General features: G+C 50.2%; 1 pseudogene; it reads left to right on the top strand.

Moving 5' to 3' along the window:
- Window positions 1–554: 554 nt before the first annotated feature.
- On the top strand, window positions 555–13646 carry LOC136388492 (patr class I histocompatibility antigen, A-2 alpha chain-like; annotated as a pseudogene).
- Window positions 13647–24275: the final 10629 nt, after the last annotated feature.

Raw genomic sequence — 24275 nt, 5'->3', positions numbered from 1 at the left:
TCCCCATCTCCCAGGGTTTCACTTCTGCCTCTTACAGCCCTTTGTGGGGTCACTTTTTCGGATACTCATGACGAGTCCCCAGCGGTCCACTCCCATTGGGTCTGTACGGTTCTAGAGAAGCCAATCAGCCTCTCCGCGTCCCGGGTTATAAGGTCTCCGCCGACCCACTCGACTCAGATTGTCTCTGTACCTTGAGGGTGCATGGATGATGGGAGGTCCCAACCCTCTTCCTGTTCGTTCCTCCGGGGCTCTGGTCCTGACACCTCGACTTGGGCCAGGTAGAATGCGGGGTCGGTGGGAACCGGCCTCTGCGGGGAGGAGGCGAGGGGCCCCCAGGGCGACGCCGGAGGCCCGGGGGGCGCGAGTGTCCACTATCCCCGGCTCTGACCTTCCCAGCATTCCCCTTTTAGCCACTTTTCAAGTCTCCTCTGGGACCCCTCTCCTCTTGTCCCGCAGACCGCGAGGCACTGAGACCCGCGCCGGTAAGGGTCGCCGGGTCTCAGCCCTCTCTCCTGCCCCCAGGTCCTCACGCCCTGAGATATTCAGCAACCGCCATGCATGTCCACGGCCCCGGCCGCGGGAGGAGCCCCCGCTTCCATCACCCGTCTCTGGCTACCGTGGACGACACGGAGATTTCGCTATTCGACAGCGACCGACCGCCGAGCCCGGAGGGGCGGAGCCACGGGCGCCCGTGGAAGGAGCAGCCCGTGGGTAGAGCAGAGCGACCGCAGTTTTGGGACCGCGAGACGCGGCGCGCCAAGGGCTACGCACAGAAATCCGAGTGTATCTGAACCACCCTGCGCGGCTACTACAACCAGAGCGAGGACGGTGAGCCACGCGGGCGGGTCCCGGTCACGACCCTCATCCCCACGGACGGACCGAGATCGCCCGAGTGTCCGGGTCCGAAATCCACCCGTGACAGCAGGACCCCACATACCACCTGGGAGGAACCCACGGACTTTGACCCGGTTTCGTTTTGGGTTTAGGTTTAACCCCTGAGGGGGGTGGGATGGGGGGTGGGATGGGGGGTGGGGGGCGTGGCAGACCAGGGGCGGGGCTAGGTGGGCGGGGCTGACCGCGGGGCGGGGTCAGGGTCTCACACCCTCCAGGGGATGCTGGGCTGCGAAATGGACCCGGACGGGCGCCTCCTCCGCGGGTACAGTCAGTACGCCTATGACGGGACCGATTCTCTGGCCCTGAACGAGGACCTGCGCTCCTGGACCGCGAACGGCGCGGCGGCTCAGATCACCCGACGCAACTGGGAGCAGTTCGATTATGCAAGCACTAAGGAAACTACCTGGAGGGGGTAGTGCGTGGAGTGGCTCCGCATTCAATGGAAAAGGGGAAGGAGACGCTGCAGCGCGCAGGTACCAGGGCCGCGGGGCTCCCTCCTCTCCCCTCGGGCTGCGGCTCCTACACGGACACAGGAAATGGACCGGGTCAGAACACCCTCCTTTGGGTCGGGACATTGAGTCCCCTGGGCTTTTCAAAATCCGGGACCAGAGGACCCGACTCCCCCTTCTCTCAGGACACTTAGGTGCAGTCTCTCTGGGATGGAGGGGAGGACCAACCCTGAAATAATCCCATCAGCGGTTTCCCCATTTGACCCTGGCAGGTGGCCCTGGGACCCATGGGGACTTTCTCCCTCAGGCCTTGTTCTCTGTTCCCACCTCAGTGTGTCTCTGAGGTCTGACCCCGGCTTTTCTGAGTCATTTGGCCTCCACCCAGGTCGGGACCGGAATTTTGTTTTCTCTCCTACCTTGAGCTGGTGTCTCTCTGATTCTAGAAATTTTTGAACACTAAGAGATCATCCCAAATGCCTGTATCCAGGCTGGTGTCTGGGTTTTGTGCTCCCTCCCCCACCCCAGCTGTCCTGTACTCTCAAGGATGGTCACAAGGAGTGCTGCTGGGGTGGCCCATGAGGGATGAAAAGGTCCTGAATTTCTCACTCTTCTCCTCAGACCCCCCAAAGACACACTGACCCACCACCCCATCTCTGACCATGAGGTCACCCTGAGGTGCTGGGCCCTGAGTTTCTACCCTGCCGGAGATCACACCCTGACCTGGCAGCGTGACGGGCAGGACCTGACCAGGAAACTGATCATATGGAGACCAGGCCTGCGGGGGATGGGACCTTCCAGAAGTGGGTGGCCGTGGTGGTGCCCCCTGGAGAGGAGCAGAGCTACACGTGCCATGTGCAGCACGAGGGGCTGCCCGAGCCTCTGACCCTGAGATGGGGTGAGGAGGGGACGTGGGCACAGAGCCTCTTCTCAGGGAGTAGGGGCCTCTGGAGGACTTCAGCAGGATCAAGACTGTGTCCAGGGGTCAGGGCCGTCACTTCCCCTTCCTTCCCTTCCCAGAGCCACTTCCTCAGGATACCAATACCACTGTGGCCATCATTGCTGTCCTGGTCCTCCTTGGAGCTGTGGTCACTGGAGCTGTGGTGGGAGCTGTGATGTGGAGGAGGAGGCGATCAGGTAGGGAAGGGTGGGGTCTGAGTTTCTTGTCCCACAGAGGTTTCAAGCCCAGGAAGAAGTGTGTCAGCTTCATTAATGGTAAGTACTGTCCCCACAAATGTGCTCATCCCAGTCTGGGCCATTTGCTAACACTTTATCTTTAGTGAGACATGTGTGAAACATGAGGGACAAAGTTATCATCTGTTGTGAATATGGTAATGGGGACTGGTCCCCCAAACAGTGACAGGTCTGAGACAAGGTTCCTGCTGAGGACAGACCTGCTGGAGGGAGGTTGGTCAAGTCCCCACACATGTACTTTCCTAGGGTTTCTGATCCTGCCCTGAGTCTGTACTCACAGTTCTGGAAACCTTCTCTGGGGTCCAGGACTAGGGTTTCATTGAGACCCTCATGGCCCTGCCTCCTCCCTGGTCTCTCACGGGATGTTTTCTTCCCACAGCTGGGAAAGGAGAAAGTTATGCTCAGGTGCAGTGAATATGGAGGGGGTGGACCCCTGAGGACCCTGTGACAGTGCAGACAGGAGCCATGGGGACCTCACCCCCCATAGTTCCTCCTTTATTCTCCTGTCCTGGGGGCTCTGACCACATCCTGTTGTGTTCTACCCCAGGCAGTGACAATGCCCAGGGCGCTGTGTCTCTCACGGCTTCTAATAATGAGACCCTGATGTGGAGGGGGGGGGGGGTTGGGACTGGGTGATGAGAATTCTCTGGGACATTTGAGCATGAAGTGGACTATTGAGAATGTCCCACCAGTTACAGCTCACTGACTTGAATTTGTGATTATTTTTATCTACAGCATGAGACAGCTGCCTCTTGAACTGAGAGACGGAAGATGCATCACACACACACATACACCCCACCAACCCCATTTGTGACTTCAGGAAACCCTCTCACCTTCTGTCTCTGCAAAGGGCATCTGAACGTGTCTGCATTCCTACTTCAGCATAGTGTGAGGAGGTGGGAGCCTGGCCCACTCCTGCCCATTTGCTGTTGTTACTCAGGGTCTCATGAAGAGGAGCCACAAAGGAGTGAGTCAGCAACATACTATGCAGTGGGGGACCCCAATCTCTCCAGGAATTGAGGTGCCTTGGAGAGATCAGCTATCTCATTTATTAAGCAGAAAATGACATCATGCGTGAGAAAACTAACAAGCAGAATACAGTGTACAATTTCATTATTTATTTTTGCAAAACTGATTTAGATTTACATTGCCCCTTTCTGAGACGTAACACAGCACCAGTCTGCTGTCTGATTCCATGACCTGCAGAGAGCTCAGCAGAGCGAGCAGATAGCATCCTTGAGCCTTCTCTGGGGCGTGACCGCCCTCAGTCATGTGTGCTCGGTCTGGACCTTCACTTTCTGAGGATGGAACAGAAAGTCACTCGGTGCTTTGGCCTTTCCTCCAACATGCTCCCACGTCCCCTCCCCACACTTCCCTGTGCAGCAGAGGGGGGCTGGGCCTTCCCCGTCCCAGTCTGTACTTCATGGAGCACTGAGCTGCAGCTTCTTACCCCCCTTATGGAAATAAGAATCTCTAGCTGTGAACATGTATTTTCATTTCTTGCCCTGAGGGTTGGTTGGGTTAATTAAAAGAGAAGGCCCTAAAGTTTGAGAGGAAATAAATGGAAGCACTGAGAATATTCCAGAACAGAGAAGGCTGTGAGGAACGAGCGTGGTCAGGTCTGTGCCAGTTGGTGCTCAGTGCATCGTGGGCTTCAAAGTGGTCAGTCTGCAGTGGGTCACCTCTCTGCTGCCTTTGTCCTTCTCTCTCCAGTAGAACTATTGTCCCCAGGACCTGTGATCACAGGGACTCAAATGTCATCCAGGCCTTTTAAATTGTCCTAATAAAGGACACGTCCAGGTCTGTGAGCAACGAGGGTTTTGTGAGGTCAGTCGGCCGAGGCCCAGGCCTGAGTCCGACTATCAGCCCCCGTCTCCTGGGTCTTCATTTGTTGTTTCTCAGTTTCTGTGGAGCAGTGTGACTGTATTTGTTCTTGTTTGGGGTTCCAGACTCATTCTCCTCTGGGTGTCCCTGCTTCCTGATGGGTTGATCTGGGGTGTCAGAGGAGTCAAGGTCACGAAAAATCTCAAAGGATGAGAGTAGATGGAGTTGCTGTCAGTGGAGATGGGGAGGCTCTGGAAGGAGCATATCTGAGGAGACATCACAGGCGTTCATTGTAAGAGGTGGTGGAGCTGAGACGTCTGTTAGAAATACAAGGGAGTCGTCCGATTGGCAGCTGGACAGAGAAGCCTGGAGATGAGGAGAGATGTCAGCTGGAGAAATAGACTTGGGAGACGACACAGAGAGAGATTTAAAGCTTTGAGGACAGAGGAGGCGACCCAGGCAGTGATGGCTGCAGGAGACAAAGGAGGAAGGACTGATCCAGACCCAGAGTCTGAGCGATTCTGCTCAGACACACACCAGAGCCGACGGCACAGTTCTGTCTTCGCGTCTAGAAGGCATGGCGACCACGGATTCCCAGACTTCCCTGTGTGCAGGGGTCACCTGCCATTTTGTTAAGACTCAGACGGTCGGGAGCAGAGTGTGAGAGTCTGGATTATAACAAGGTCGGTGCTGATGCTGCTGGTCTTCAGGTCACACGTTTAGTAGCAGGAACCCAGACCAGGGTCCCCACAGGGCTGTGTGTCAGCCTCACCTGCAGGGCTGGTTACACGGTGACTCCTGGTCTGGTGCCTAATTCTCAGGACAGTGGTCTGGGAGGGGCCAGGGTTGTAGAGAAGATGTGATGTTGGGAGTTACATGTTGTTCTCTCTGTCGTGGGGTAGAGTCAGGTGGGAGATTTAGGAAGTGGCCTCAGGTCAGTGTAATAAAATCTCTGAACACTTGCTCTCTGAAACTGTTCCCCTGATTGATTTCTTACTGAAAACAGTGGAATCCCAACTGTTTCTACTTCAGATATAAAGCAGTATTTACATGATATTGGGGTCTAATAGTATTTGGGGGAAAGCCACAGATTATATTGAGGCCACACAGCCAGGAGCAGACCCACAGTCCAGCCGAGGTCGGGTCCCACACAGGAACCACTGTCCTGCTGCTGGGCACATGTCACTGCTCACACCCCTGACTCCCTGATGCTGGACCCTGGTCCTGTGGCCAGCACTGCTGTGTCTGCCACTCCCACCACCCTTGCCCAGTGCACTCTGCACAGTCCCAGCCGCTCTGTGTCACCATGTCCTGAGGCAGAGTCCGGTATTTGGTCACCTGACTGGTGGAGCCTCATGCCGTGTCCAGATGCACTAATGTTGGGGACATGGGTTTCCCTCTTTTATGGAAGGACATGGTCATGTCTCCCACCAGACTCTTTATGTGTGGAATTCTCCTCATGTGGGAAGACAGTTCAGGTGCTGGGGTGAGGGAGGAAGAGAAATAAATTTTCAAATCTTGGAGCAAAGATTTGAGAGTAGAACCTTCTGGGACTTTGTAGGGACTCCAGTTTGGCTGGAGAACAAGTGACCAGTAAGTGACATCCCAGGTAGAAGTGACTTGCTGGCTCTTACTCTGAATTTCTTTGTGGGATGTGAGGGGTTTTTCCTCCCCTCACTCAGTTCTCTGATTCTCAGACACCAACTGTGTTTCCTACAATTCAACACAATTCCCGTGCAAACTACCTTGACTTAGCATCAGACCCCACACACTCGGGACTCCACCCCACTAGACAGCCCTCACTCTGACACAAAACTTTGAGTTCAGGCCCCCGTGTGACTTGCATTTTTGTCTGACTGTGAATAGGTTTTGATCTGTCAAGTGGATCCTTGTAGGATGGATGTAAATGCCTTCTCTTTATTTTTCTAACTCAGAACTCTCTCTGGGTAGAGAATGAACTAAGGCAAAGACCATGTGCAAAACTATTTCATGTCAAGGAACCAGAGGCTGTGTCCAGGACAAACATCAGATGGGCCAGTAATGGACGTGGAGAAGAGCCTGGGAGACAGAGCGGGGAGTGAGGAGCCCTGGGCTGGAAGGGCTGTGACGACTCTCACATCTTCTTGGGAATCTAGAGGCCATGGGCATGCCCAGTGTGGGGCATGTGATCAGAAAAGACCTGAGAAAGCCATGTGATCAGACCTCTGGCTGATTTCAATCTCTCCATAAGCAGGAATTACAGGTAAAGCAAGAGTTGTAAATGCTACAGATGGGTGTTGAAGGCATGTCCCAACTCACACACACGGAGCGCAGGTCCAAGAACTGAGAGGTGGTGTCTATTTTTCTTTGCTTCTCCAGATATTTAAATATTTCTCTGTTAATTCGCTAGCTGACATGACACTGACAGAACAGAGACTTTTTGACCAAAAATGAAGAATACAATCCATCCGAAAATAGTTTAGAAAAGTCCTAAACAACCAACTATAATTCACAATGAACAAGAAAACCAATGACCAGGTCAAAGGGGGACAAATCTGGTTTTTAGAGTTATTGCGTAATAACGTTTTTTTATATCCTAGTTCCTTTCTTAAGAAAAGTCATGAAGAATTCCATGAAATCAGAAGTACAAGCACATTCATAGGCAAAAAAAATGAAACTGACCAACTATTTATTCTTGAGGCAGCCCAAACATTTGGATTACTAGAGAAAGAATTAAAGCACAGTTTCATAAATGTATTCCAAAGAGCTAAAGAGACCACGAACCGTAAAAGTAAAGAAAAGCCAAGAAACCTAATCTTTAACCACCTAGAGAGTATCTCCAATAAAGAGATAAAATTTGTCCTGGCGGTTGCTCAGTGGTAGAGTGTCAGCCCGTGGCGTGCCAGAAGTCCTGGGTTCGATTCCCGGCCAGGGCACACAGGAGAAGCACCCATCTGCTACTCCACCCCTCCCCCCTCTCCTTACTCTCTGTCTCTCTCTTCACCTCCCGCAGCTGAGGCTCCATTGGAGTGAAGAATGGCCCGGGCGCTGGGGATGGCTCCTTGGCCTCTGCCCCGGGCGCTGGAGTGGCTCTGGTCGTGGCGGCGCCCGGAGGGGCAGAGCATCGCCCCTTTGGTGGGCAGAGTGTGGCCCCCTGGTGGGCGTGCCCCAGGTGCGATCCCAGTTGGGCGCACTGCGGGAGTCTGTCTGACTACCTCCCCCCATTTCCCAGCTTCAGAAAAATACCACAAAAAAAAAAAAAAAAAAAAAGAAGATAAAAATTTCAAAAAGGAATCAAGAAATCATCGAGTAGAAGTACAATATCTAAAATGAGAACTTTACCAGAGCGTTTCAACAACAGATTTGAATATGCAGAGAGGACAACCAGCACACTTCAAGGTATGCTCATTGAAATTATGCTGTTCTCGAGGAGCAGAAACAAAGAAAGAATAAGTAAAAATGACAGAACCCTTAGAAACTGGTGAGCTATCACCAAAACATACCAATGTACAAATCATGGGAATCCCCAAATGGAGGTGAGACAGCAGAGAAAGCACTAGGAAAAGTATGCAGGCCCTGGCTGGTTGAAAAGCAGTAGATTGTTGGCCTGAAATCTGGTTGTGATTCCTGGTCAGAGCACAAAGGGGAAGCAACCATCTGCTTCTCCACCTCTGCCCCATCCTATCTTTCTCTATCTCTTCTCTTCCCAACAGCCATGGCTCCTACTGGTTCCTCGCAAAGTTGGCCCCGGGTGCAGAGAATGGCTCCATGGCCTCACCTCAGGCACTAAGATTGCTCCAGTTACAGAGCTATGGAGCAGCGGCCCAGACAAGCAGACATTGCCTGGTAGGGGCTTGCCGGGTTGGATCACAGCTGAACAAATGTGGGTGTCTGTCTTGCCTCACTTGCCTCTTGCTTAATAATTTAAAAAAATTTTCTTTATGAAAAGTATTTGAAGAAATAATGGCATCTTTCTCCCAGAGAGAAGTGCTGGCTGGAGTCATTGTTCCTTTGTTGAGCCCTGACTTTGAAGGCACATATGGGGACCATAGCTGAGTGTCCATCAACCTACCTAACTTAATAACTAAAATAAAGAACACATTAAATGGAGTCAACAGCAGATTAGATGAAGCAGAGGATTAAATCAACAATTTCTAATACAGGTTAGCAAAAATGATGCAATCAGAACAGCAAAAAGAAATTTGAAAAATGAAGTTAGTTTAAGAGACCTATGGGACATCATCAAGCATAACAATATTCACATCATTGATGTACTACAAGGAAGAGAGAGACAGAGAGAAAGGGAGAGAGACAGCAAGGCATTGAAAAGCCTATTTGAAGAAATAATGACCGAAAACTTTCTTAACTTAGTGATGGAAATAGACATACAATCCAGGAAGCCCAGAGAGTCCAAACAAGAGAAACCCAGAGAGGTCCACACACACACGTCATAATTAAAATGCCAAAAGTGAAAGACAGAGAAGCTTAAAAGCAGTAAGAGAAAGATAATTATCTACAAGGAAACTCTCATAAGATTATCAGCTGGTTTTGCAACGATAACTTTGCAGGCCAGAAAGGTTTGGCATGAAATAGTCAAAGTCATGAAAGCAACGACGAACAGCCAAGACTACCTGACCCAGCAAAGCTATCATTAGACTCAAGTGACAGATAAAGAGATTCCCCCCAAAAGAAAAACCTTAAAGAAAAAGCTAATGGAGTTTATTATCACCAAACTGTTTTACAAGAAATATTAAAGGGATTTCTATAAGAAAATGCAAAAAAAAAGGGATATACATATGAATAATAAGGTGACAATAATGGCTTCAAATGTAAAATTAAATGCTCTAATTGAATGAAATATGGTAGCTGAATGGATAAGAAAAAAAAGGACATATATATATATGCTGTCAACCAGAGAGAGTCACTTCAGATCAAAAGACATGCAAGAGACTGAAAGAAAAGGGATGGAAATAGATATTTCATGAAAATGGAAATGAAAAGAAAAAAGCTAGGGTAGCAGTCCTTGTATCAGAGAAAATAGACATTAAAACAAAGGCTACGAACAGGAGACAGAGAAGGACCCAGCAATTCCAGCTCTGGGTGTGTATCTGAGGAAACCCAAAACACCAATTCAGAAAGACATATCCATCCACGTGTTCATTGCAGCATTATTTAGAATTGCCAGGATATGGAAGTGACCTAGGCAGTGTCCATCAGTAGAGGAATGGATAAAGAAGAAGTGGTGTATATACGATGGAATATGACCCAGACATAAATATGAATGTAACTTTGCATCTGCAGCAACCTGGATGGACCTAGAGCGTATTGTGCTGAGAGAAATATGTCAGACAGGAAGATATGCCAGAGGATTTCAGTTGTATGTGAAATCTAAACAAACAAACAAAAATACTAACCAAACAAAAGAAATGAACCCATAGATACAGAGAACATTTTGTTCTGGTGGCGGGTGGTACAGGTCTGGTGAAAAGGTGAAGGGATTGATAAGTGCATATTGGTAGTTACATAATAGTTATAGGGATTTAAAGTACAGCATAGAGAATACAGTCAATAATATTGTAATAACTTCATATGGTGTCAGGTTGATATTAGATTTATCAGAGTGATCACTTTGGAAGTGATATAAATGTCCAATCTCTAGGCAGCACACCTGAAGTTATTATAATATTGTGTGTTAACTGTAACAGAAAAAAAAGTAAATTTAAAAAAGAAATAAAGGAGTAATGAAGACATTCCCAGGTGAACAAAAACTGATTAAGTTCATCGTACCTACCTGACATGCTAGAAGGATCCCTTTACGCTGAAACAAAAAAGCACTAAAAAGTGATTTCAAATTAGATAAAGAAATAAAGAATAGTACATGGAACTGCATAGCTAAACACAAAAGCCAGTACTGTTGCTTTTTTATTGGTAGCTATTTTCCCCACATGATTTAAAAGACAATATGATGCACAGATGTCCATCAGCTGATGAATGGATAAAGAAATGGTGGTGTAACCATAAAATGGAATATGAGGTGAACATTTAAACAACGAAGTACTCATCGATACTACAGTATGGATGAACCTTGAAGACACTGTGATAGTGAAAGAAGCCAGACACAAAAGCTCCGTGTGGTCTGATTCCATTTACATCAAATATCCAGAAGAGGCAAAGGGAGACAGAAAGCAGATCAGTGACTCCGTGGACGGGGCAGTGGGGATGGGGGTGACTGATTACTGGGTAAGTGACTTCCTTCTTGGGGGACAAAATTGCTTTGAGACTAAATCATGGTGATGGTTGCATAACACTGTCTGTGCACCAAGTGCCATTGAATTGTACACTTTACAATGGTAAAAAAAAGTGGTAAATTTTATGTTATGTCTATTTTATATTAATTTTCTAAAGGCTTCGAAATTCATTCCAAACACTTCTGTGTGGTAAACTGAGGTGGCTTTAGCTCTGCCCGTCTGTCCTCTCCCATCAGGACTCATCTGCTCCTCAGAGCTGCCCTTGGTCTTCCGCCTGTGGGACCCCGTCCTTCAGAGCCCCCTCTGGGTCAGCAAGGTCTAAACCCAAACCGACCTCCTGCCTGGAATCCAAACCCTCAGGTGCAAGTTCCAGGGATAATTTTCAGGGGGCGTTAGGAGATGGTCTTTTTAAAAATTATCAGTATCATTTAAGACCTTTATGAACAGGTGCTTGCAGTTTGTTGACTTCCTAGAAAGAATCAAGTTGTATATTTTTATTACAAAATAAAAGTGAGGTTCGTAAAAATCTCAGCTTGACCAGATATGAAACAATTTAAAAACTTTTAAAGGTGTATTGAGAACAACCAGGCTTTTTCTTTTTTCATTTTTTTTTTAAAGCGCGTTTGTCATGACCAAAAAGAGACGTCTTTAGGTAAAAACGACAACGACAGAAACCCCCGTGCTGCATAGATGATGCAGATGTTTCCAGTTATCTGGCCAACGGGCGAAAAGCCAGCCCTCAGGTCTTCAGCTCCAATCCTCTGCTCCCTTCTTGTTGCTGGGACTCCGTGTCCATGTCTTCTTGCTGCTGACTGACCCGATGAGGCAGAGAAGGTCAGCCCACACTCACTCAGCCCGCCCTGCTCGGCCCCAGAGCAGGGAGTTCTCAGCTGGTGGACAGGCTGCTTCTGTCTCCCTGCCGCCTTGTGGTTTAGGGTTTTCTGGGCGTCTGTGTCGGTCATTGAAGTCGCCCCGGCACCGACCTGGAGGTGGCTGCTGACCTTGGGTCTCCTCTCCTTGATTTTCCTTGTCTTCTGAGTCCCCGGCCTCTCCAGGCTCTGTGGTGAGAGGGGCCCCTGCGGAAACGTGGCTGTAGCCCCGATACCCACTCTGCTCACTGGTCCCCCTGCTCTCCTGCCCCGTGGTTGTCAGCGCCCCGCATCCCCTCTCCCTGCACGGGGACGAGTACTGAGGTCCACGCCCACCGGGTGCCCGCATGGGGTAGGTGGGAACCCTCGCCTGCGGGAGGGTCGGTGCTGTTGGGCCTGGCCTTCAGCCCATTCTCTGGTGTCTCATACTTTTCCCCTGCCCACCATTCTGGTCATTCTGTTGATGGAGTGGACAGCGTCTGTACTGGGTCCAGTCTGTGGCAGAGGTTTCCTGCCTTGTCGCTGGACGCCGGGGGGGGGGGGGTGTCTGAGACATTGCGGCTCTCCGCACCCTTTACTTCTTCACCAGCATCGAGCTTCCAGTCTGTCCATCTCCTACCCTGTATGAGGGGTGCTCCCAGGGGTCACCTCTCATGGCAGTATAATGTGCAAACATATCTTTCTTGGTGGCATTCTTGCTGAATGAGACCATATCTGTTCTTTACACTGAACCATCTCACTTCTCCCAAACCCTTCCTTGTGATGACCCTTCCTGTCCCTCCCTTCCAGCAGGTGCATTCATTCGTGCACATCACCGCTCCCTGCTGCTCCCTGTGGTGCCTGGCCTGGTACCTGCAGGGCTGTGCCTGGGGGTGTCCAGTGGTTGGGGTGAGGTGACGGGGACAGGGCCGGCTGGGCAGCGGCGGCTCCTCCTGGGGTGCAATGGCCACGAGACCCACGGAGGTTGGGGGGCTGCTCAGGGCTCCCTGGGGTCTGCCCTCCGCTCCAGCTACTGACCAACTCGATTGTCTTATTAACAAGAGTCCCTGCGGATGATGGCAGTGACTGGCCTTAATGTGAGCGTGTCCTGCTCACAACTGAACGCGTCATTTGGTTTGTGCAGGTGGGTTCAGCGGGGGACCAGAGGTGGCTCTAGGAACACTGGGCCCCTGTCCCTCGCTGTTGGCTGAGTGACCACCCAGCTGCCCCCACATTAAAGAAAGGCGGGCGCTCTTACCTTAGCCCCACATTCAGCTGTGTCCCATTGGGGCGGACACCTCCAGTGAGACCCATCCTGGGGTCTCACTGCTCCGCCCAGTGTTGTGGAGCCTCCGTCCACGTGGCTCAGGCCGGGGCGGCTCCACAGGGGGCTGAGTGTCCTTGACTTCTCAAGGACAACATTGTCTGTGCCCCCAGGACCAGCAGGCAGTAATCTGTGCATTGAGGACTTCTCTAGCGGGCAGGGCACGAGCGGGCGCCAGGGGGCAGCAGAGACCGAGACACACGGGTCCGAAGGCACTGTTTGTGGAGGGGTTTCACAGGGATGTGTTTGCGGGAGAGCTTCCTGCGCAGAGAAGGAGTTAGCTCCAGCCCTGTAGGGTCTCAGGGATGCGGTGTTGTCCCGTGCTGTGGGAGATCCACAGGGGGAAGAAGTAGGAGCATGTTTGTGTGTGTGTGTGTGGGGGGGGAGTGCGTCCTCCGGGTCGGGGTGCAAGGCAACCCCGGGTGTTTCGGATGCGAAACTGGAACACACACCCGTGCACACGGGCGTCTATTGTCGCCCTCCTGCTCCCGCCGCCAGGCGTCCAGCACGGAGAGGGGCGTCCCGACGGGGATGAGACCCTAAAATAAATGTCCATCTGCCAGGACGGGCCGGAGCCAGGACGCGCTGTGTGAGGTCACAGCCTAAGTCCAGAACGCGGGGCCCTTTCTAAACGCACTCCTGTCCGAGGCCTGTGCCTCTCACTGTCCCCGTGCTGGAGTTTTACATCAGGTGCAGAGTCACTGTCCCTGAGCGTCTGCAGCAGGCGGACAGGAGCCTGACCCTGGGTCTGTTCTGCGTGGAGCAAGGTGCCGGCCGCGTCTCAGGCTCTGAGCTGGGGCTCCGCTTCCTGCAGCGAGACCTTCCTGCGTCTGCGGAGCAAGGACAGTCAGGACGCCTGGGAGGGGGGCGAGGTGTGTCCATCTCCTGACCACTCCCCTGTCTCACATAAGGGACAGACACGGGACAGCAATGCCCCAGACAGCCGGAGGCCACTGAAATCAGACGGAGGGGAGACAAGACGGCCTTAGGGAGGGGGAGTCCCCAGGGGGACCCTTATCCCAGCTGGACACACGAGGTCTCCAGGGACTCGGCTCGTGCAGGGGTCACTCAGTGCTGGACTAGTCTTCACACCGCTCCCGACTGAAGTCCCAGTGACAGGATCCCAGGATGGAGAAGTTTATGTCACTGTCTGAGGTGCTTTTAGTGGCTGAATACATCCTCTTTCCTCCTTTCCTTTCCGTTTCCTGGGGATTTTGAGAAACAGGGACTATTCCAGCCTTGTTCTTCCTGAATGGGGGGGGGGGTGGCAGAGGGATGAAGCCCCTTCCTTGCTCTGTGACTCCGGGGCACCTGCTGGGAAGAGCCTCAGGCCTGAGCTGGCTCTCACCCTCTGCCCCTGGGGGTGGGGGAGGGGACAGCAGACACTGTGCCCTGTGAAGGAGGCCTGGGGACCCCGTTCTCATCAGGTGGACGCAGTCTCCCACCGCGATTTTTCTTTCCGTGGACTTGGAGGAACACGGGTCTGCAACTAGACTAAGTGTTTCTTGTTCCTCCACAGGCTCCTGGTCTGACCCAAAACCATGTGTGTGTTGAAACAAGGGTTTCTCTGCGTTTCTTCGTTCCAGAGGATGGTTCCGAGACAGACCCAGCTTCCCTGGAAGATCCTGGTGCCTGGATTCGCCAGGAACTTGTTCGGTCATCCTCTCTGTTCCCACCCCCAGTTCTCTCATGGGTCCTCCCTCCCAGCTCCCTTCTGTTTAACTCCAAGGACAAGGAAACTCAGTGTCCTCGTCTGCTTCTCCTAAGAATGTGCACCCCATCATCTCTGTGTCGCCTTCAGTTTCTGAGGATTTTGGTAAACGCTGGGACTCAATGAAGAAGCTCACTGTGGTTTATTCATAGACAAGAAGGAAATGGGGGTCTCCCAGCTACTGGGGAGGGGGCACCTTGGACAGGGCCTCCCGGAACCTGCTGTGTGTCGCTGGGCTGCCCCGTGGGCATGTTCACTGCCTTCACCCAGGGAGCTCGGGGATTATTGCTCTCGGTCATTCGAGGACGAGCAGACAGTGATTCTGGACTCTCCAACCCGTATTCACACAGCACTGATTCAACGTGTAACTTATTAGGAGCATGCTGTTTTCATTATCATTTAGAAATCACATTCAGGTCAGAATTTTAAGAATTAGAAATGTCATATAATAAATGTAAATCCTTTTCTTTTCATACAATAGTAAAGAGTCCTAGGTCAAAACTAAAAAGCTAAGTCTTTTTAATGCAACAACACATGTGGAAGAGACAGACTTCTCCTCTAGGTCTGCATCCATCTGGCCGCCCAGCCCCCCGTCCTAGGGACACAGGGTGGGACAGGCGTGCCTCTGGTTAGAAAGGCTCACAGCCACACACACAGCTCTCCTTCTCACAGGCGGCCTTGCTCCTACCGTCCACACTGATGGTGGGTGTTGTGTTCTGTGTCAAATTATTGTGAAGGTGAAGAGAGGGGACATTTTTGTCTAACTGTTCGTTTGGCATAAGGTATAGAGCAGTTTTTTCAATGGATGTGACACAAGAAATTTAAAAGATGCAATTACTGACTATTTTTTCAGCGGCACTGATCTCTTTTCCCCTAAATTGTCAAGTTAAAAAATGACAACAGCCAACACAACAATAGAAATCCAACCAGTGTCACTGAATCAAAATTATATGTATTTTTGGTCAAATTGGCAAAAAATATACTTTTCGTTGTACTCTGAAATTTTAGTAATTCATTTATGTGTGCTATGAGATGAAAATGATTGAAAATGGCTGCATTAATTCTTGTTCAAATGTTGAACTAGCCTTGCACACCTGGGATAGATCCCACGTGGCTGTGATGGACAGTTCTCCGTATACAGTGTGGGCTTGATGTGCTGATATTTTGTTGAGGATGTTTATGCCTGTGTTGATGACAGATATCAGTCTGTAGTTTTCCTGTAATGTGTGTCTGGTGTTGGTATTAGGACAATGCTGACCTCACAGAATGAAGTGGGAGGTACTCCCCTCCCATCTTCTGAAGGAGACTGTGGAGAATTCGTATAATTTCTCCCCCGATCGTTTGGTGGAATTCACCAGTGACCCCACTGGGGCTTGGACTTTCTGTTTTGAAATGTTACTCATTAGTGATTCAATTTCTTTCTTTCTATTTTTTTTTTTTTTTGGAAGAGACAGAGAGAGTCAGAGAGAGGGATAGATAGGGACAGAGAGGAAAGGAGAGAGACGAGAAGCATCAATTTTTCATTGTAGCACGTTACTTGTTCAGTGATTATTTCTCATATGTGCCCTGACCAGAGGGCTACATCAGAGTGAGTGACCCCTTGCTCAACCCAGCACCCTTGGGCTTCAATCCAGTGACCTTTGGGTTCAAGCCAGAGACCGTGACATCATGTCTATGATATATGATCAACCAGCGACATTAGGGTTTTGAACCTGGGTCGTCCGTGCCCCAGTCCAAAGTTCTATCCTCTGTGCCACCGCCTGGTCAGGGAGTGATTCAATTTCATATATAAATATGGTTCTATTTTGGTTGTCTATTTCATTTCACTTTTGCAAATTATTTTTTTTAATATTTTATTTATTGATTTTTTAGAGAGAGAGGAGTGAGAGAGAGAGACAGAGAGAGAGAAGGGGGAGGAGCAGGAAGCATCAACTCCCATATGTGCCTTGACCAGGCAAGCCCAAGGTTTCGAACTGGCGACCTCAGTGTACCAGGTCGACACTTTATCCCACTGCGCCACCACAGGTCAGACCTGCAAATTATTTTTGAGTAACGTTTGATTTACACAGCAGTTGTAAAGGTAGAAAACAGAGCTCCCATGTGCCCGTCACTCAGCTTCCCTTAATGTTAACATGTAACAGAGCCATGCTGAGACTAAGAAACTCAGTGATTTAACATTGAACACACTGTCAGCTGAGCTACAGACTTTGTTTGAATGTCACCACTTTTTCCAGTAACGTTCTTTTTCTGTTCCGGGATCAAATCTGAGAACCTTAATGCACTAAACTGTTGTGTCTCCTTAGTCTCCTCTGATCAATTATTTTCCCCGTTTTCATGACCTTGAAATACTTGAAGGATCCCGAGCAGATAATTAGCAAAATGTCTCTCACTGTAGGTTTGTTTGATATTTTCTCATGATTAGGTTGAGGATGTGGGTTTGGGGAGGAATTCCATAAAGACAAGTGTCTTCCTCATTGCGTCTTGTCAGGGGATGCGTGATATTACCATCACTTTTCCACATGATTATGTTGATTTCTACCAAGTTCCTCCCTGTAAATACAGTTGATCTTTGAACAACATGGGTGGTAGGGTCACCATGCACTCAGCTCAGTAGAAAATCTGTGTATAACTTTTGACTTGCTGAAAACTTAACTACTAGTAGACCAGACGCCTTACCAACAATGTAGTTTATATGTTAAATAGTATTACATACTATAATCATACAATAAAATAGCTAAGAGTAAAGGAAATGATAACAAAATCGTAAGGAAGAGAAAATACACTTACAACACTGTATGTATTTATTAAAATAACTCCGTGTGTAAGTGGACCGGCACAGCTCAAATCCGTGTTGTTCAATGGTCAGTTGTTGTGAGTTACAGTTAGTCATTTTTCACTTTCCATGGTCTATATTTTGGAAGCAGGTCACCAAGTCCAGCCCACATTCAAGGGGAGGAATGAAGCTCCACCTGCTGGAAGGGGATTCTCTTCATGTGGAACTTGGAAATCTAAGGAAGACTTGTCCCTGCTCCCTCACTGAAGTCTCAGTCACTCACAGGAGCATGCACTCATGGGTCCCTGCTTTGTATGTGGGCTACACTCCCTCACCCGTGTCAGGTGTGCTCACACTGTCCCTGCTGTGCTCACAGCAGCTCTTTCAGGTTGACCCCGACGTCCCTTGACATGCTGCACATGTGGGGTACACTTCTGTACCGCAGACCAGCATGGCTCCTAATAATGGTGCAGAATTAAGGAAACACACATATCAAAACAAAAATGATGGGACACAAAGGACTCTTCAACATGCCTGGCAGTATCCGAGTGCCCCATAGCCCCAGTTCACTTTATTATATAGCCATATGCAAATCAAGGACCCTGATACAAAGTTGCACATCTAAGGCTAAGACAGGAACTCTCCCAAGGCAAAAACAGGATACATTACTGAAATATACCAACATCTGAATCAAACAAAGAGTCAGAGGAAGGGCATGTATATTGCTTCCAGCAACCCAAGGAAGCAAGTAGAGTGGGTACAAATACTCAGCATCAAAGCCAAATATGGAGATGGAGAGGGGAGAACTTAGCCTTTTGCTAAGCCTCGAATCTACAATGGCTTCTTGCCATTTACAGTGCACAACACTTCTCCCTGGCATTGCAAGATGTTCCAGGCTCATCTTGTATTTTTTCTGTCTTAGCCCTAAAATCAGCCATTTTCTAAGGATCCCTGGTTCCCTTTATTGTGGAATGGTATTTAGAGAACAAGCTCTGTCCATCACTGATGTGTCTCTGCCCCCAGGTTTCGTTCCCCTCAGTCCTGAGTCCACAGTCAGCAACTTTCCTGCCCACAACCAGGAAAGCCTGCTGTTGGCAGTTCCCAGACTAATGCTCAGCCTCCCACAGTGTGACTGCCCACACCGTTCACTGCAGTGACCACAATCTGGGGAACCCTGGACTCAGGAGAGTGACAGCAGAGACAATGTGGACTTCCCACATCCACTCCCCATCTTTACTTCCTCCCTCCTCTCCTGGTCTTCCTCCACACAGCAGTGCCCCCACCCCCAGCTCCAGGACTTCTAACACCCAGGGCAGGAAGGAGAGACCATGGGCCCAGTGATCCTGCAGAAGTCTGCCCGTGTGTGCCCACCTCTGTGCCCACTGCGGTTTTATCACCTGCCCGTGCAGAGTCCTGGGTACGTGCAGAGGGTGATCCAGGAATGTCCTTCCATCAGATTTCTGCATGGTCAGTTTCTCAAGTCTACTCAATGGGCAACTCAGTGGGACCCACTTTGACTACCTTATTTAAAAGTTCCACGTCAGGGTTCTGGTCAAGATGGCGGAGCAAGTAGACAGGTGCTGGCCTCCTCCCATGACCACATCAAAATCACAGCTGAATTACAGAACAGTCAACCTGGAGAACCCTGTGAAGTCCCCTGAGCAGGAGTCCTATAACTGAGGGCATAAAGAAGGAGCCATGTTGAGACAGGATGGAGGGTGGAGACAGGAAGTGGGCTGGCCCCGCACCCACATGTGGTGGTTGAGGATCAGGAGAGAAATCTCAGCTGCAGAGGTTCCCCCAGAAGAATGAGGGGTCCCAGTCCTACATGAGGATCCCCAGCCCGGAGCATCAGCACTAGGAAGAGGAGCCCCCTCAACACCTGGCTGTGAACATCAGGGATTCCATCTGACTGGGTGAGACAGAGGCGGCTGGAGCCCCAGGCGTTCCTCTTAAAGGGCCAGCACAGACTCCCATGGGCACTCACCCTAGGCTCTGGGTGCCAGATACACGCAGGAGAGACTGAGTTGTGTTTAGAATGAAGGCTGAGGGACAGCTGCCACTTTCCTGTGTTGATCCCCCCCCCCCCCCGCCAAACATGACTCTGCATTACCCTGGTGAACACGACTCGTCCCAGCCTGAGACCCCACCTCATCCAACTCTTCTGTCACCTGAGGCTCTTTCAGGGACTGAGCCTGACAGGTAGGTGACAGGCAGCAGCTGTTCCTATCCCAATCCTGGACCTGGGGCAGCTGGCCTTGGTTCCCAGCATGGCCTCTCTCCTGTGCCTCCAGGCCCAGCACAGGGAGCTACCAACCACGGATCACTGTAGCTCCTACCAGGTAGTGTTGTGCCTTGGCCTGCACTGCAGTCCCTCCTAAGAGGGCCCAGATCCAACACATTTAGTGGCCGGCTCCAGACACAACACAGCACCACCCTATTAGCTCCACAAGCAGAACAAGCAAAGGGCAGTTTCAGAAGACACCGGGCTGCTCTGCTGAGTCTTATTTTATTAGGTCAGTCCCCAAAGGGCAGCTTTTATGCTGAGGCTGTGGCCAGTACTCAGAGCCAGTCAGCCTGAGGGTCAACCCCACCCACAGAGAAGCCAACACCAAAAGAGGCTCAACAACAGGGCACACTCATCCCCACACAAGGGTCATTCGTGGAACACCCAGCTCAGGTGACCAGCAGACGGCACCACTGGGCCCACAGGACACCTCCTACATCAGACCACCCTGCCAAGACTGAGAATCAGAGCAGATTCATCTAATACAGCGGTTCTCAACCTGTGGGTCGTGACCCCGGCGGGAGTCGAACGACCAAAACACAGGGGTCGCCTAAAGCAATGAGAATACATTCCGAATCATAACTGTAGCAAAATTACAGTTATGAAGTAGCCACCAAAATAATTTTTTGGTTTGGGGTCACCACAACATGAGGAACTGTATTGCGGGGTCACAGCATTAGAAAGGTTGAGAACCACTGCTCTAATACATAAAGCAAAGGCAGAGAGGCAGCTGAGATGAGGAGACAGAGAAACAGGAGCCAAATGAAGGAGCAAAACCAAAGTGCAGAAACAGAACTGAACAGAATGGAGACCAGCGTCCACTAGAGGAGAGTCCACAGCACTGGTGTGAGGGGCTCACGGAGCTCAGTGAGGACTTCAACCAGAGAGGAGAAGGAGAGAAGGGACACAGGAACCACTTAGAGAATCCAGTCAAAGTGAAGAACACGTTAGATGGAGTCAACAGCAGATCAGATGAAGCAGAAAACTGAATCAGTGCTTTGGAAGACAAAGAACTAGGAAACACCCTCTTGGAACAGAAAACACAAATATACATATATACATATCTCCAAAGAATGAGGAGAATTTACGGGACCCCTGGGACAACATTGAGTGTAACAACATCTGCATCATAGGGGAACCGGAAAAAGAGAAAGCAAGGCATTGAAAACCTGTATTAGGAAATAATGACTGAAAACTTCCCTAACTTGGGGAAGGAAACAGACACAGACGTCCAAGAACGACAGAGATTCCCAAACAGGATGAGCCCAAGGAAGCTGACACCAAGACATGTCACAATTAAAATGGCAAAGGTGAAACACAAAGAATCTTTCTTAAGTTTTTATTTAGAAAATCAAATTTAACGGGGTCACATTGATCAATAAGAGAACATGAGTTTCAGGAAAAATTTTTCTATGGTGTTTGAACTGTTGATTATGTTGTGTACCCATCACCCAGAGTCAGATCATTTTCCATTACTGAGTATTTGTTCCTCTTTAGTCTCCTCCCTCCACCCACTCCCCACCTCCTTCTTCCCCTGGAAACCACTTCACTTTTCTCTATCTCCATGAGGCTCCGTTTTATATCGCACCTGTGTGTGAAATCACCCAGTTCTGAGCTTTTTCTGACTTACTTATTTCACTCAGTGTAATATGCTCAGGGTCCAGCCATGTTGTCCTAAATGGCAATGTGTCATCATTTCTCATGGCTGAGTGGTGTTCCAGTGTCTATATGGACCACATCTTCTTTATCCAGTGCTCTCTCAATGGACATTTTGGTTGTTTCCATGTCTGCGTCACTGTGAATAATGCTGTGATGAACATGGTGGTGCGTGTGTCTTCGTGTACCAATTTTTTTAGTTTTTCTGGGTGGACACCCTGTAGAGGGATTGCTGGGTCATATGTTCAACTCTTAATTTCCTGAGGAACCACCATCCTTTCCTCCATACTGTCTGTACCAGTCTACATTCCCACCAGCAGGGAGTGAGGGTTCCTTCTTCTCCACAGCCTCTCCAACACTTATTACCTGTCTTGTTGACAACAGCCAATCTAACAGGTGTGAGGTGGTATCTCATTGTAGTTTTGATTTGCATTTCTCTCAGAGCTAGTGAAGATGACCATCGTTTCATATATCCGTTGGCCGACAGAAAATGGGTCCCCTCCGTGTTCAAGGCCCTGTTCTGTGCTGGGAGCAGAGGGTGACCCCCGGAAGCTCATGGTGAGCAGCAGAAAGGGGAGCAGGTCTTCCGTCCTCAGCGCTGTGACCACACGGGGGCGCCCCACGCAGCTCCCCGACGCTGACTGCGCGCTGGGAGGGTCTGGACCGCAGTGGGTCAGGGGCAGCTGACCTGAGGCTGGGCCTCCCTGGGGGTGAAGAGGCATCTGGGCGTCCTGGGCTCCGCAGGTGTCAGGGTCAGGGACGGGCAGGACTGAGGGGGAGCAGCGCTCCGGGGCCCTGCGCCGTCTCCGAGGTGCCCCCCTGCCCACTGCGACCCCGCTCTCCAGCCCCGTGATGAGGACACGACTCCCGGGAAACTGGAAAGAAACGTTTCTTCTGCTCTATGTTGACAGCGCTCCTTCTCCATGTGCAACAGTAACAGCACTTGTGTGAGATTCTCTCAGGAAGGACACACGGAAAACGGTCACGCGCTCATCCCTGGCGGGACCCCTGGGAGCCCGGGGCTGCGCAGGGAGGGACACGTCCCGTTTCAACTCCTGGAAAGTCTGCAGTGACCTTTGCAAAATGTGTTACATTTGCAAGACCCTTTCCAGTCCGGCCCAGGGGACACAGCGGTGGCCGTGTGAGGGGCCCGGACCCCAGTGTTCCTCCCGCACAGGCACCCAGGGTGCTCACACCTCGGAGCCCGTGCTCTGTCCCCGGGCTGAGGACCTGTCACCAGGCAGCACCTCCCTGCCTGACCGTCTCCCCAGGTCCTCCTGAGGGGCCTCCCTGCCCTGTCCTGCCCAGGTCACCTCATCCTCCCTCTCCCCTTGCTGCTGGGCTTTTGTTCACACCCAGGTCACTAGCACACTTTACACTGTATCTATTTGTTTACTGTCTGTCCCTTCCTGAGACCGTAAGCTCTGTGAGGACAGGGACAGGGATGTGATGTCCACAGCTGCATTTCCACTGCCCTGAAATGTCCCGTTGTTGTGTGTTCAGTGAGTGAATGAGAGAGTGCACTCAGACTGCCACACTCACGGCTGCACATGGACACACCAAGTGTGTATCACACTGACACACTCACACACAGAGACACACACACAAATGCACTCACATAGAGAGACATACAGACATCCTCACACACATACTAACAGGCTTATACACATTGACATGCTCAAAACACAGACACATACAGACACACACACAGACATGCTCACACACACAGACACGCTGACATCCTCACAGAGATGCTTAAAGCCTAATTTTTATTCAACACGATGTTGTGAATGTTTCCCACGTTATTATACATCATTACTTAAAATTCTCCAAGTTACTGTGATATATTTCAAACATACCTAAAGTTTAAAAGCACTTAATTTAATCACAATAATATTGTGAAAGAACTAGATTTAATTACTTAACATTTTGCTTTTTTTATATATGTAATGTATTTCTATAATTTTTGTTAAAATTTTTGAAAATAACCTGCTAACATCATAACCTTCACCCCTAAACATTCCAGTATTCATCTCTTAAAAAATAACATTATCCTTCAAATACTATCATTAGTACGAAGAAAACAATTCTAATTCCCTAACAGTATAAAGTGTCAAAGTCACACAAAGTCCTCTGTGTCATCCCCCCAGAGCCTCTCACGTGGAGAAGAGGAGCGCTCAGGGCCTTGTGCCGTCTCTGAGTGTCCACCCCTCCCGGCCACAACTTTCTCTGTCCCCTTGATGCTAACACCACGTAAACTGAGAAGTAGAAACATTTCTTTCACTTCCTATTTCTCAGTTTTTTTAAACTCAGATATTTTAATGAAATTATCTCTTATTGGAAACAACATCTTAATGTCTACATAACCGTCCACAGTGTGGACATGGGGCTGCAGGCTAAAAGCACAGCCCCAGCCCTGGCCAGTTGGCTCAGTGGTAGAGCGTTGGCCTGGCGTGCAGAAGTCCCAGGTTCGATTCCCGGCCAGGGCACACAGGAGAAGCGCCCATCTGCTTCTCCACCCCTCCCCCTCTCCTTCCTCTCTGTCTCTCTCTTCCCCTCCCGCAGCCAAGGCTCCATTGGAGCAAAGATGGCCAGGGCGCTTGGGATGGCTCCTTGGCCTCTGCCCCAGGCGCTAGAGTGGCTCTGGTCGCGACAGAGCATCGCCCCCTGGTGGGCAGAGCATCGCCCCCTGGTGGGCAGAGCATCGCCCCCTGGTGGCGTGCTGGGTGGATCCCGGTCAGGCGCATGCGGGAGTCTGTCTGACTGTCTCTCCCCGTTTCCAGCTTCAGAAAAATACAAAAAAAAAAAAAAAAAAGGCACAGCCCCCTGAGCCTTCTGTCTTCTCATCAGGACAGAAGTGGTCCTTCTGTCAGGGTCGCACCTGGTGCCCCAGAAGTCACACCTTCAACAGAACATGTCACACTGAGACCTGCTGTGGGCACAGTCCCCTCCCTCAGGGTTAGGAATGAACTCCTGTACATTCTCTAAGACCTTTCTGTCCTCCAACACTCCACCCTACAATCAGGGGGTTAAGAGCTGTCCACACACTGGAACTCACAATGACCACCCCAAACCTCCTCATCCCCACCGA

Source organism: Saccopteryx leptura, chromosome 1 (assembly GCF_036850995.1).
Source record: "Saccopteryx leptura isolate mSacLep1 chromosome 1, mSacLep1_pri_phased_curated, whole genome shotgun sequence".
NCBI lineage: Eukaryota > Metazoa > Chordata > Mammalia > Chiroptera > Emballonuridae > Saccopteryx > Saccopteryx leptura.
The sequence above is the reverse complement of the archived record's forward strand: the minus strand, read 5'-3'. Positions and strand labels throughout refer to the sequence as shown.